This window comes from Amblyraja radiata, chromosome 20, assembly GCF_010909765.2.
Source record: "Amblyraja radiata isolate CabotCenter1 chromosome 20, sAmbRad1.1.pri, whole genome shotgun sequence".
In the NCBI taxonomy this organism is placed as follows: domain Eukaryota; kingdom Metazoa; phylum Chordata; class Chondrichthyes; order Rajiformes; family Rajidae; genus Amblyraja; species Amblyraja radiata.
Genome location: NC_045975.1, coordinates 28,010,379 through 28,025,305, shown reverse-complemented (window position 1 = coordinate 28,025,305; position 14,927 = coordinate 28,010,379).

The following is a 14,927-nucleotide window of genomic DNA, read 5'->3' as shown; positions in this document are numbered from 1 at the left end:
TAAAGGAATCAAGGGATATAGGGAAAAAGCAGGAACAGGGTACTGGATTTCGATGATCAGCCATGATCATATTGAATAGCGGTGCTAGCTCGAAGGGCCAAATGGCCTACTCCTGCATCTTTGTTTCTGTTTCTATCCCTCTCCATAAGTCTGTCTGTCCATCTCTTTCTCCCTTGCTCTATTTCTCTCTCGCTCTCTCTGTCTCTCTACCTCCATCCCTCTCCCTCTCTGCCCCCCCCCCCCCCCCTGCTCCCTCTCTCTCTCACACACATCACAGAGTTATCTAACTGGTAATGGGTTAAGCTGGCAGCTATGAATAAGCCTGGAAGGCAATGATATTTGGGCAGCAGTGTTTCATGTTTTGACATGAATTACAATATGGGAAAGGGAAGTTTGCTGATATTGTATTAATAGTGAGTCGCAGGGCCTCAACCCGAGTGCATGCCGGTGTACTGAGTGACAACGCCCTGTATAATCGCTGGCTCTCAGCCTGACCCATGTGTGCCTGTGCTGCTCCAGGAGTTTGGGGGTGTGCACTGGATGGGGTTGGGGAGAGGAGAGAGATGGGAAAGAGAAAGCACATTTTGTGTCACCAATTGAGTAATCATGAAGGCTTCTGTGGCCGTTAATTAGTTCAGTGAATCCACCAAAACCTTAAACCGTACTTGCTTCAAAAGTGATCTTGGCTGAAGCCCATTTGGAAAACATTGGTGACATTTACATTATCTGCTGGAGGCTGGCTTCAACCAGTTGAGGATGCAGCTTCGATCTATTAATGAAGGCAAGGTCGGAGTTTACCCTTTTCTTTGTGGAATATCTTCCATTTTCAGAAATGTGCTTCCACTATTTTTTGATTTCCTGGTACCTTAGTTTCCAAAACTAGTATTTAAACCCAGCGTTGAAGGGAAAACAACTCCAAAACCAGACAAAAGATTTAAATACAAATCTCTGTTGTGCAAGTGGCTGGAGATCTGTATCTAAACAATGTGTGGATAAAGGAGCCCGAAATAATTTTTTTTTAAAAGGAACTGCACATGCTGGTTTACACAAAAAGACACAAAGTGCCGGAATAACTCAATGGCTCAGACAGCATCTCTGGAGAATGTGGATAGGTGACGTTTCAGTTCAGGACCTTTCTTTCTTCAGATCCTCTTCACTCAGAAAAAGGGTCCCGACCTGAATCGTCACCTATCCATGTTCTCCGGAGACCCATTGAGTTACTCCAACACTTTGTTTCCTTTTTTTTAAATAACAATGATGACTGTTTTCTGGTCTGAGGATGCACGGTGGAGCAGCGGTAGAGTTGCTCCAGAGACCAGGGTTCGAACCTGATTATGGGTGCTGTCTGTACGGAGTTTGTACGTTCTCCCTGTGACTGTGAGGGTTTTCCCTGGGTGCTCCGGTTTCCTCCCACACTTCAGAGACGGATTGGTTTGTAGGTTAGTTTGGTTTTGGTAAAATTGTAAATTGTCCTGAGAGTGTAGGAGTGCTAGTGCACAGGGATCGCTGGTCAGAACTGACTCGGTGGGCCAAAGGGTCTATTTCTGCGTTGTATCTCTAAACTAAACGAAACTTTGGCCTTTCCAAGTTCTCGATGATCGCTGTGTGTAGTGTAAATGTTCACCTACAACCCTGAAATGTTCAATATAACAAACTGTGACAATATTGTAACCTTAGAGGGCCTGACATTAAATGTACCTCAATTTGAACATCGCCTTATGTGCACACACTCAAATATCTCATGGCTTCTCTTATCTTCACTGAGGCACAGCAAGTGATCTTAGCTCCCAGCTTTTCAAATATGAAACTAGGTTATAATTGCGGATTGACAATAAGTTGTTAACCTCAATGATGAATTAAAGGAACCTTTTATGCTCAAAGCAATAGAAGGCATTACCACCTCACCCTATCAACCTGCCTTGAACATGAAAAGGTCACTTTCTGTACAAGGAGAGACTATCTACCCAGGCTTTCTACACTGATCATTCTAAACAGATACTGTCATTTTGACACTTGCCCGTGGGATAAACTGATGAAATGTTTAGCATTCTGCCAGCTCTCTGGGGCATGTTCAGGCTTTGTACTTAACTGGCTGAACTCCAATTCCATCTGTAGAAATGTCATTGTGTTACTGATTGTGGTTTTGAGTCACTTCAGCTAGGAATTTACTAATCAGAAGATGCATCTGAGTTCCTCAAGGCTGTACGGAGGCAAAGAATGCTCTCCCGTGCATCCTTCCAAACTTTCAAAATAGTCCGTATATATTTAAAGATAAAGGCTGCTGGGCAAGAAAGACAAAAGGCAAGAAAAGTGTAAAGGTGAAAAGAAATTACGTAAATGGAAGCAAAACAGTTGTTATATTCAACGCGTTCTATGATTGCATTTTCTTTGGGGGGGGGAAATGACATAATTGCTCTCAGGGGCAAGAATTAATAAAGTCGCCTCTCGCAAAATGCCAGTAGAAATTCGCTCCTGAACAAGTGAAACAGCTCTGCATTCCTTCAGTGCACTAGCATGATAAGTGGAACAATGCTTTGCACAGGTGATTGCAGGTTTCCCACTGCCCAAAGACAAGTAGCAGCAAGTCGTTAACACATAATCTTCTTCCACGGAACAAGTCCACCTTTGCTTTCCCTGTGTCACTTTCCACGAGTGGGTATACTGAAACATGGGACGAGATTATTGGAAGAATCCTAAAGTCACGCAGTCACGCGACAGGGCATCCGGCGGGTTTTTTTTTTTTTGCCCCACATTTAGCATTTGCCATTCTTGATGCGTTCATTTTTGGCTGATGTTTCCTGCCCCCAGATCCTCTCCTTCCTTTCACTGTCATTAGTAGATGTGCAATTATTTGCAAGAGTGGGTGCCTTTTAATATTCTGTCTACTTCCTTCTGTCACAATGTGTATGTGAGGTAATTGATATTTTAAGGCACTATTGCTGTAGGCTTGAAATCACGAAGCAAGCCTTTAGAGTTGCTTCTGTGTCAAAGGGAATTAAGTTCATTTACTAGACTCAAAGGGCTCACAGGGACTCAGTTGATCACTTAATAGCAACATCTATATATCTATATATCTATGCCATTAATCACCATTGTTATGCTATGATGGTTTATTTTGTGTTTTAAGATATATTTTATTTGATAACTGCCTTGCATTTAATATTTTCCCTCAGTGCAGCATTTCTGGGTTTTGGTTTCTTTTCTCAGCCGAGCGAGCCAGACTAATTGCAAGAGCTTCCTCCAGCAGAAAGCAGGACACTCCCAACGAAGGCAACATTTAAAATCTGTAAGTGCAATTGCCTTTAGAATGAGTTTCAGCACTAGCAACAACGTCTAGCCTGAAACTGAGCTTGAAGTTGTTGCAAATGCTGATTGAACCAACCTTAAGTTCACATGTTATAGGAGTATTTAGGAATATCATCACAGAAGTAGGCCTTTCCCTTTCAACCCCATTCTCCTGCCTTTTCCCCATAACCCCTGACACCCTTACAATCAAGAATCTGTTCAACTATGCCTTAAAAATACCCAATGGCTTGGCCTCCACAGCCATCTGTGGCCCTGGCCTCTGGTCCCAGACCCTCCCACTAGTGGAGATATCCTCTCCGCATCTATTGAATGAACATACGTCAAGTTTAGGTAAAGTATTCAAGATATAATTTCCCACAAACATTTTCCCTATTACGGGAACCCCGTGCAGCAAATTAGGTGATGGGTAAATGTTCTCCATGAGAGCTACTGTGTTGGAAGAGGAAATAAGATGATGTGCAATACATACTGATCTAGAAAGTGGACAGTTTGGACTGAACCCGCGGGTGAGGGAGGGGAGGGTGAGAGGGAAGTTGATTGGGATGCAAGACGAAAAAGGGATTAGTGTGGAATTAGCATGGGTATTTGATACTTGGTGAAGATGCAGTGTTAAAGAGCCTGTGTCTGTGTGGTATAAATCCATGGTTCTGCTCACCACACAATGCCACTCTGCAAACTTCAAATCCGATAAGACCACAAGACATTGGAGCAGAATTAGGCCATTTGGCCCATCAAGTCTGCTCCATCATTCAATGATGACTGACCTATTTTTCCCACTCAACCCTATTCTCCTGCTTTCTCACCATACTACTTAGCCCTTATTAATCAAGAACCTACTTGACTACCTCCCCTTTAAAAATATCCAAAGACATGGCCTCCGCAGCCGTCCTTGGCAATGAATTCCACAGGTTCGCCACCCTCTGGCTAAATAAGTTCCTTCTCATATCTGTTCTAAAGGTACAGGTATGTCCTTTTATTCTGAGGCTGTGCCCTCTGGTCCTAGACTCTCCCATTAGTAGAAACATCCTCTGGTTTGCTAAATCCCAAAATTTCTGGGATATTTTCCAGTCACATTTGCAGGAGGCATCATGAGCAGCAAAAAAATTCCTTTAAACAAAACTGGGAGAGATGCAACGCCTTGGAAACATTAATAAAAACACGTGGAGAGGAGATACGTGGAACTGTAGTAACTCAGGTTCTTTGACCGCAGCTTGTGGATTTGATCAATGTCTTTCACTTCCTCCAAATATGTTAGTGCCCTGCATCAATGTCCAGGTCAGTTTAGTTTAGAGATATGGGAAGCATGAAACAGGCGCTTCAGTCCACTGACCAGCGATCACCTGTACACTAGCACTATCCTACACACCAGGGACAATTTTTGTCTAGGGACACCAGGGGGCACTCACACGAGGGACAAGCGACTGTTCCATCCTAGCGGGGAAACAGGCCCTTAGGCCCATCGAATCCACGCCAACCATCGATCACTCGTAAACTATTTCTATGTTATCCTAGGTACACACAATTGCTGGGGAAACTCAGCGGGTGCAGCAGCATTATCCTACTTTAATTTCCTTCACACTAGCGGCAATTTACAGATGCCAATTAACCTACAAACCTGCATGTCTTTGGAGTGTGGGAGGAAACCAGAGCACCTCCCACCTCCAGTTTAAATTCCAGTTGGAATATTTTGGAGGACCAAGTAACCAAGAACCAAGAACCCGGGGAAAATCTATGCAGTCACAGGGAGAACGTACAAACTCTGTACAGACAGCACCCGTGGTCAGGATGGAACCTGGGTCTCTGGTGCTGTAAGGCAGCAACTCTACCGCTACGCCACCATGCTGTCCAATAAATAAATTTACTCCGAGAATATGTGATAGAACAGCAAGTTCGCTTTATTTTTACACAGGAGAGTTTGCTATTGTTTCGGGTGAGTCCTGCCAAGTGTGTGAATATTCTGGCACTCAGAGTGTACAGCATACACTGTGCTCAACAGAACAAATTCAAGGCAACACCTTGAAAACATGCTTAATCTCGAGAAACCACTGCAGAGAGTCACAGTTAAAACTTATACAGAATCCTGTATCAATAGGTTGGCTGGGCAGGGATTCTAACCAGCAACCTAACTGCTGTGTGGGGTTTTTAGATGCATTGAAGTACATTTTTTTGACAGGGTTTTAAGACCTGAAGCAGTTTCCTCCGCTCTTTCTTTAAAATTGCCCTGGAGTGGTTGTGGGAGTAGATGGTAGGGATGGGATGAAGGGGATGGAGGGTGTGAATGGGATGAGGGGATTGTCGGGTGGGAATGGGATGGGGAGTGTAGGGTGGGAATGGGATGAGACAAGTATAGGATGGGAATATGATGAGGGGCAGTGAAGGGGGAATGGGATGAGGGAATGGAGGGTGGGAATAGGACTAAGGAGTGGAGGAATGGAATGAGGGAGTGGAGGGAATGGGATGAGGGGAGTGAGGGGAATGGCATGAGGAGTGTAAGGTGTAAGGGGAATGTTTGAGGAAAATGGATTGGGAATGGGATGAGGGGAGTGGAGGGGGGAATGGGATGAGGGAGTGGATGGGAATGGGATGAGGGAGTGGATGGGAATGGGATGAGGGGAGTGGAGGGGGAAGGGATGAGGGTAGTGGAGGGAAATGGGATGAGGGGAGTGGAGGGGGGTGGGGGAATGGTATGAGGGAGTCGAGGGGAATAGGATGAGGGGAGTGGAGCGGGGGGGAATGGGATGAGGGAGGGGAAATGGGATGAGGGATGATGAGGCCAAGTTGGACCTTCCGTCCTGTCACATTTAATCAATTCTAAACCATTAACAAATGATAGTGGTGTTTACGAGGTCTTTGGATAAGGACAAGGATATGCAGGGAATGGAGGGATTATGGATTATGTCCAGGCAGATAAGATTAAAGACAGACACAAAAAGGCGGCGTAACTCAGCAGGTCAGACAGCATCTCTGGAGAAAAGGAATAGGTAATGTTTTGGGTCAAGACCCTTCTTCAGACTCAGATAAGATTACTTTATCTTGGCATTATGTTCAGCATATCAGACAACCTTTACTTGATTATATCTTGCACTAAATGTTCTTCCATTTATACCGCATCTGTTCATTGTGATGGCTTGATTGTAATCATGTATAGTCTTTTTGCTGACTGGATAGCACGCGACAAAAAAGCTTTTCACTGTACATCGGTACATGTGACAATAATAAACCAAACTAAACTAAATAAACTAAACTAAAGATTTTGTTGGCTGAACGGCCTGTTCCTGTACCTATGCTGTACTTTTCCTTGTTCTATGTTCTATTTATTTCAAATAACGTTTTGCTCATCCAATCTCAAACACCAGTCAGCTCTATAATTCAGAAAGCGAAGAAAGAGGAACAGCTTTTTCAATAACACCATTACACTGCTGAACTCACAGTCCCGTCGCTAGCTATCTTTTATACTCTCCCATTTGTATACATTTATTTGCCTATGTACCAATTTAATTCATCCACAGTGCACACATTGTTTAACCAGTATTTTTATTTCTACTATCTTGCACTATGACCAGACGCTAAACTGCATTTCGTTGTACCTGTACTCGTATTGGTGCAATTACAATAAAGTATAATTGAATTGAATTGAATTGAATTGTGTCTCTTGAGGTAGATTTGGTCTCTTACCTGGGAATATGTGGAAACAAATGTTTCCAGATAATATTACAAGTTAATATCATACTGATGATAAATAATATGATAAATAGTATTTCTGCCCCAGTTTCCTCCCACATTCCAAAGACATACAGGTTTGTAGGTTAAATGGCTTTGATAACATTGTATATTGTCCTGAATGTGTAGGATGTTGTTATAGGGATGATCACTGGTCAGCACGGACTCGGTGGGCCAAAGGGCCTGTTTCCTTGCTGTATCTCTAAAATAAAAAGTAAAATAATTGAAGCGGAAATGTGACAAAAGGATTTTGAAATTGAATTTTCAGGAGCACAGGGAGACAGTATGGCCTCAGCACAACTAACTAAGTGTGAAACATTAAGTGGGCCAGAAGATAAATGGTGATGTTCAGTTAAAAAAATTTATAAATTGTCCCTGGTGTGTAGGACAGTGCTAGTGTATGGGGTGATCGATGATCGGCATGGACTGAGTGGGCCAATGGGCCTGTTTCTGCACTGGATCTCTAAAGTCTAAAGTAGAGTCTAAAGAAGAGGACTAAAGCGGCCTTTTCACGGGGCGACTTGACGCAAGAGTTAACCGGAGTTTAACATCGTGGGAACCTCGTGCGATAACAGTGCGGCATTCGTGGACCACCGTGGACCACCGTAGCGCTAACGGCAGGTCATCGTGTAACTTGGTCACTCGGGAGAAAATTCAAGAAAGTTTGAATTTCTCCAAGATTGACTTGTACATTTGTGGTTGAGTATTGCAACATTATATGAACGTAGTGACCAGTGCGATATCCGTAATAACTCTTGCGGGTACCGTGGGAACTCCTGCGAACGGTGAACCCGGAAGCTGGACAGAGGGAACAGAAGGCGAGTAAAAATTATCTTATGTGGGATTGAATTAAAAAAATAAATAAAAATAAAGATTTGCATCCGCATATGGACATCAACTTATTCATGAGTTATGTTAATGAGATTCAAGAAAATAACTATAATCTTTAAAAGGAACTTTAAAAGGGACTTTACTGAAAGGTTACGCATTTTTATGGTCCGTGAGAAATTTTTCACATGTACTTCTTTGAGAGATACAGGTCGGAGTCCTCGGGTCCAGGGGTCCGGAACGCTACCAATCAATGTTGTACAGAGACCCGTGTAAGGAGTGAACTGTACATGCTGGTTTAAACCGAAGACAGACACAAAAAGCTGGAGTAACTCAGCGAGTCAAGCAGCATCTCTGGAGAAAAAAAGCTGATGTTTCGGGACGAGACACATCTTCAGACTCAATTCCGATTAGGCTGTCTGAAGAAGGGTTCCGGTGTTGGGGGAGTCCAGAACCAGGGTCCCAGTTTTACAGTCTACAGTGGGAACTCTTTAACTCAGTAAAGTAAAGTAGCCTTTATTGTCATATCAGCGCACAGGCAGCAGTTGACTGTTGCTCTATTCAGTTTCCCAGGGGGTCGGGACGGGACTGGAGTTGGGAGAGAAAGGTGGGGGAGTCGAGGGAGAGGAGGGGGAGACAGATGGGGGTGTCTTCATTTACTGACGGCGGGTGTCTGTCACTGAAACAGGCAGGTGAGATTTCACATCCACCTTGTGTGTGCCTCTCTCTCTCTCTCCCTCCCTCTTACACAGGCTGAGAGACTCTGCCTCTGTGAGTGTACGTCTCTTTCTCCCCCTCTCCCACACACAGTAAGACCGAGGTACTGTGCTCAGTCCATCTGTGTCTCCCACATACACAGTAAAATATGTCTCCAAATGAGCCAATTCAACCAAGGGAGGATATATATAGTGTGTGAAAAAAAAAGTTACATCATTTGTGTCACGTGTAGTTCACGATGTTCATTCAAGATTTAACGGGATTGCTCGGGAAACGGACAAGTCACTCGCACAAATAGCAGAAATGCCGAGTACCGTGGGAACTCTTTATCTACTGCCGTTATATCGTGCGAGACTCGTGCTGGACCACGACCTCTTCACTCTGGTGACATCTTGCGTCAACTCGCCCCGTGAAAAGGCCGCTTAACATTAGATCCACAGAGAATACCAGTGGAGATGGTGCAGGCAATGGAAGAGAACCCATTGCCAGTCTCGCTTTGGCTACGATTGAATAGATAAGATGGAAAACCGGGCTGGTTCAGCTCCTGCAGGCTGGACAAAAATTGCACTGAACGAAAATAGTATTGGCAATGTGAGGTTATTGATCTTGGCATTATGTCGGGTGCAGACATTGGGGGAGTAGACCAAGAGGAACGATGATAACTTTTTCCAGTGTCAATAAATGTTTTTGGTGACATAAAATCAGCTGTTTTGCCAATGTTTTCATGAGCAGAAATCAGATCGGAAGGATTTAATTGAGGAGTTCAGAAAACCCAAATCTAACAGCATCCAGTTACCACCCACTGATTATTTGGTTTCATCATTCGATGTCAAACCCTTGACTTGCCAGAGGTGGTAGCACCCTGCATAACAAGCTTCTTACTATTGGAAAATGATTTTCTAGCTTTGGTAACTGGATATCTTTTGCATCCATAAGAATTTGATCTGTCTGGAAATCATGTGACACCTTATTGTCTTGGGATTGTGGCGACTTGCCTCAACCAGCCTGTTTGAGAGAATTTAGCACTTCCCATACAAACCATGGTTATATTACAGTGAGAAGGGAACCAAGCCAAGTACCTTCAACATAATAAAGATGCAACTGAGGTTCATTGTTGCATTTCCCTTGCCTACACAGAGATGGTTTTAATTTAGTTTACTTTAATTTAATTTAGTTTAGTTTAGAGAAACAGGACCTTTGGCCCTCCGAGTCTGCGCCAACCAGCGATCACCCCATACATTAACACTATCCTACACACACTAGGGACAATTTACAACTTTACCAAGCCAATTAACCTACAAACCTGTATGTCTTTGGAGAGTCAGAGGAAACCGGAGCTTCCGGAGGAAACCCATGCAGGTCACACGGAGACTGTACAAACTCCTTACAGACAGCACCCATTGTCAGGATCAAACAGGGTCTCTGGTGCCGTAAGGCAACAACTCTACCGCTGCGCCAACGCGCCTCCCCAGATGTTTTCATCTATAAATTCCGAAAATGACTGAGGTTTCGTAATGGGAATATTTCAGGGTTTTGGTTTATTAATTGTGGTTTATTTCATCAGATAGGCATATTAATAAAAAATTATCACTCACCACCATGCTTTAAATGAATGGAGAGCTCCTGTACATAGACTTTAACCTACAATCTAAGGGTTTGGGGTTCGTGTTTTAAGTCTAAGATTCCTCGTAGAATGCTAGTAAATCCCACACTCTAATTACTCAAATGAGTACACTCTCAGCAATAACGGACACCGTTCTGGATGAAGCAACCTTACGGCCCATCCACCACACCAACCATTCATCCCCCCCACTACCAGAACACGCAGTGGCTGTGTATGAAGTACGAGGTGCTGTGCAATAACTCACCAAGAGTCAAGAGTGTTTTATTGTCATATGTCCTGAAACGGAACAATGAATGATGAGGCATGAGGCAAGAATCTCGATTTGGCTTGACAATTGGAAATAGTCCTGAGGGAGAATGACATTGTTGGGGTCCTGGTTGAGGACACAGACGTGAGAAATGTGATTCTACACGTAAAGTAGAATGAGATATTGTTGGTGGTGTTGGAGCAGGAGATGTTGGAGGGTCTGCTCACACCATAAACCTCAGGTGAAGACTCATGCAAGGTCATGGTGGAAACCTTGAGGAGAGATAGGATCTGTCAACATCACAGAATTGTAAGAGCTGCGAATTTAGCGCATGCAAACAGAATTAGAAGAAATGCTTGGAGAACGTATGGTCAGATTGGCAAATAGGAGACCACTTTACCACATCAGGTGAAATATTTCGCTTGAGCACCTCATATTTCGCTTAGGCAGCTTATAACCCAGCGGTATGAATGTTTATTTCTCTAATTTCAAGTAGCCCCTGCATTCTCTTTGTGTCGATCTTCAGTATAGACTAGCATCTGCAGTTTATTTCCACACGCAAGACTGGAAAATGTTCTGATTTCCAATAGCAGGCATGCTACACTGGGAGAAAGGCACCCTCACAGTGAGACTGAGTTACCTGATTCTTTGCACACTTTCTTCACGGAATGGAAGCAGTGTGGCATATTTGTATCTGGTCATGTGGTCATAAACAGGTCATGTGGTCAGAGCTACAACATCATGCCCATAAGCATCACAAATGATTAGTTCAACCCAATCTCCAGGTTGCAAACAATTTAACTCCCCATCCCATTCTGACCTTTCTGTCCTTGGCCTCCTCCACTGCTACATGCAAATCGGAGGATCAGCACCTCATATTTCACTTAGGTAGCTTATAACCCAACAGTATGAATATTGATTTCTCTAAATTCAAGTAACCCTTGCATCCCCTCTCCCTACGTCCCTCCCCCACCCTAGTAATTGTACTAGTTTCACTGTCATCCAGTTGAGTTTCACTGTCTGCATAACTTGGTATCACCTTCCCCACAGCCAACAGTGGACCATAGTGGGCTCTACCATTCCTTGATCATCATTGCTGCCATTGATTTGTCCTTTTGCATATCTTTCAATGCTATATACATTTTCATATCTCTCGTTTCGCTCTCCCCAGACTCTCAGTCTGAAGAAGGGTCTTGACCCAAAACGTCACCTATTCCTTTTCTCTGGAGATGCTGCCTGACCCGCTGAGTTACTCCAGCAGTTTGTGTCTATCCTCTATGATAGTAGAGCTGAGTAAGGTAAGTTTGAGGCTAACATGTACCGCACCTCTTATTGTAAGTCACCAACACTCCAGCAGCATCCAAGATCCACCTTAGATCAGCGGTCTTGCGGGGAACATAGAGTCATAGAGTCATATAGGCTTGGAAAAGCTCTTTCAACCCAACTTGCCCATGCCAACCAGCATCTACACTAGTCCCAGTTGCCCGTGCTTGGCCCATATCCCTCTAAACCCTACCTATCCATGCACTTGCCTAAATGTGTTATAAAATGCAGTTATAGTACCTGCCTCAACGACTCTCTCTGGCAGCCATTCATTCCATATACCCACCAGCCTCTGTGTGAAAATGGTTCCTCTCAGTATCCTATTAAATCTTTTCCCTCTTACCTTAAATCTATGTCCTCTGGTTCTTGATTCCCCTACCCTGGGAAAAATATTCTATGAAACTACCCTATCTATTGCCGTCATGATTTTATACACCTCCATATGATCACCCCTCATCCTCGTGCATTCCAAGGAATAAAGTCATAACCTGCCCAACCACTACCTGTAGCTCAGGCCCTCAAGTCCTGGCAACATCCTCATAAATGTTCTCTGCGCTTTTTCCAACTTAACAACACTTTTCCTGCAATGAGTCAAGGGAGTGATGGGTTGGCCTTATGGGCATGATGCATTCAAGATAGAATGGGACTGGAGACAGGTTTAGAAGAAGGAAAGGAAGTGGTGTGGACCAGATAGTCTTAGTACAGCCTTAGTGTATCACATTTATTTAGACGTTAGACTATTAAGATGCAGCGCTGAAACAGGCCCTTCAGCCCACCAAATCCACGCTGACCAACAATCACCCCTTCACACTAGTTCTATGCTAGAACATCAGGAGCAATTTACAGAGGGCCAATTAACCTGCAAACTTGCACCAATTCACTAGCACTATCCTACACACAATCTTACTGAAGCCAATGAACCTACAAACCTGTACGCCTTTGGAGTTTGGGAGGAAACCAGAGGTCACAGGGAGAACGTACAAAGTCCATATGGATAGCACGCATAGTCAGGATTGAACCTGGGTCTCTGGCATTGTAAGGCAGCAACTCTACCGCTGCGCAACTGTGCCAACCTTCTTATTGAGGAAGAGCATAGAGGTGAATAAAAATCACAGTAAAAAATATGTGACCAATTCTGCATTCTAGACTGATTTAATCCCTTTCACAACCAGATCTTGAAGAGGATGAACTATTAAACATTGTGCCTATTCTGTCTCACCACCTATGAACCATTTTAAGCGTTGCTATTGTGATTCGTGGTTACTATCTGAATCTCTTCTTGTTATTAGTAAAATAGTCTGACTCACCATCCTCAGCCGTTCCTTTCGTTGGTATTCTGTGCCTCTGTTGCTGAAGCCAAGGATCTGCATGATTGTTTTTAACAAGCTTGCTCAACTTGTCTTGCAGCCTTCAAATATTTGTGTGCAAAGACCCTACCCCCAGGTCTCCTGTTTAAAATTGTACACATTAGTCAATATCACAGGAATTTGAGCTTTTAGTTCTGTTAAGTAATTTACTTTTTGGAAAGCAAGTTTGAACTACAAGGCGTGGAGATTCCAGGTGACCGTGTCAATTTTCTATGCAGATAAAGTACATTATTTCTATCGTATGATCTGTGCCTTGCCCAAATCTGCTTTGATTAAATGATTTTGAATGTTCTGTCAAGGATTCTCACAGATTCCTTGTTCTTCATGGCTTCAGTTTAACTGTCTTTCCTGGATCAGTCTTTCTTTAGCCTGGAAGGATTAGCAAAGGGCAGCACAGTGGCACAGGGGTACAGTTGCTGCCTCACAGCACCAGAGACCCAGGTTCTATCCTGACTACGTGTGCTATCCATATGGATGGTTTGATCCTGACTTTAGGGGCTGTGTAGGATAGTGTTAGTGCACGGGGCGATCGGTAGCAGACTCGGTGGGCCGAAGGGCCTGTTTTCGTGCTGTATCTCTGAAGTCTGATGTCTAAAGAGTCCTACAAATTAGATCCAGGTCGCCTGTTGGTGGTGAAGTGAAGACTGCAGCAAGGTAGACCGGAAAGAAATGTCTGGGTCATGATATGGCCTTGGATGACTCAGATCTGCACTCGGATGAGCTTCTTTCTGGATCCATCGGTTTGCAAGCTCTTATGTAGCAAAAGTAAAGTGGAGAAATACTCTTCTCTTCAAATACTAGTGGGCATGGCTTTAAGGTGAGATGGGCAAAGTTTAAAGGAAACATGTAGGGCAATTTTGTTTACACAGAGGGGAAGTGCGTGTAACATGCTGTTGTGAGTGGTGGTTGAGGCAGATACCATGGTGACATTTAAGAGACTTTTAGATAGACACATGGATATGCAGGGAATGGAGGGATATGGATTATGGGCATGCAGATAAGAGTTGCACGGACATTGTGGGCTGATTATCCTGTTCTTGTGCTGGACTGTGTTCTATGTTCTATGTTCTTCCCTGTTACTACTTTATACATCTTCCAGTGCGACCTGTGGTCTTTTGGATTTACTTCTGCCACTGAAGTCTTTGATGTCCAGTGCCTCAAGATTTACGGATGCCTTTAGAAATGCAGTGATCGCCCACAGAATGGTCGCCGTGTTGGTCACATCAAAGTCAGTACAATGAATCTACTTTTTTTGTCACGTCAGCTGAAAAAGTTCACCTATCTTTCATTCTCAGAAGGAAAATAGCTTATTCTTGCCACATAAGAGGCCGCAGGCACTAGTGTTTTCCTTATGCAATCATTGGATCCACCTTAACTTCAGGTGACTGATTTAAGCAACAAAAATACCCCCTGAGGCTACAATGTACTGAATAAATGTAGTAACCTGACACTCCCAGTCGCGCTCTGAGAATCACACATTAAGGTGCAGCTCTCTCTAATTTTCCTTGGTGTTTTAATAACCATTAACAGTTTAGAGGCAGCTGAATGCAATTGCTGCAGTACCGAGGAACAAGTTCAAGTGAATCTCTGTAGTAATGTTATCAGACCAAGGGTGTACAACTAATGGATACCTCTATCAAAGAGACAGAATGGTCCTCTTTCGGTGCTGTGTGACTATATTTAGATATAAGGAGAGTTATAACTAAAACAGACTCCAGCAGTCAATTTTTGCTCAGGATTCCAGCATCTGCAGAATCATGTGCCTGGGATTTGGGTTAAGTTTTTTTGCCGCTAA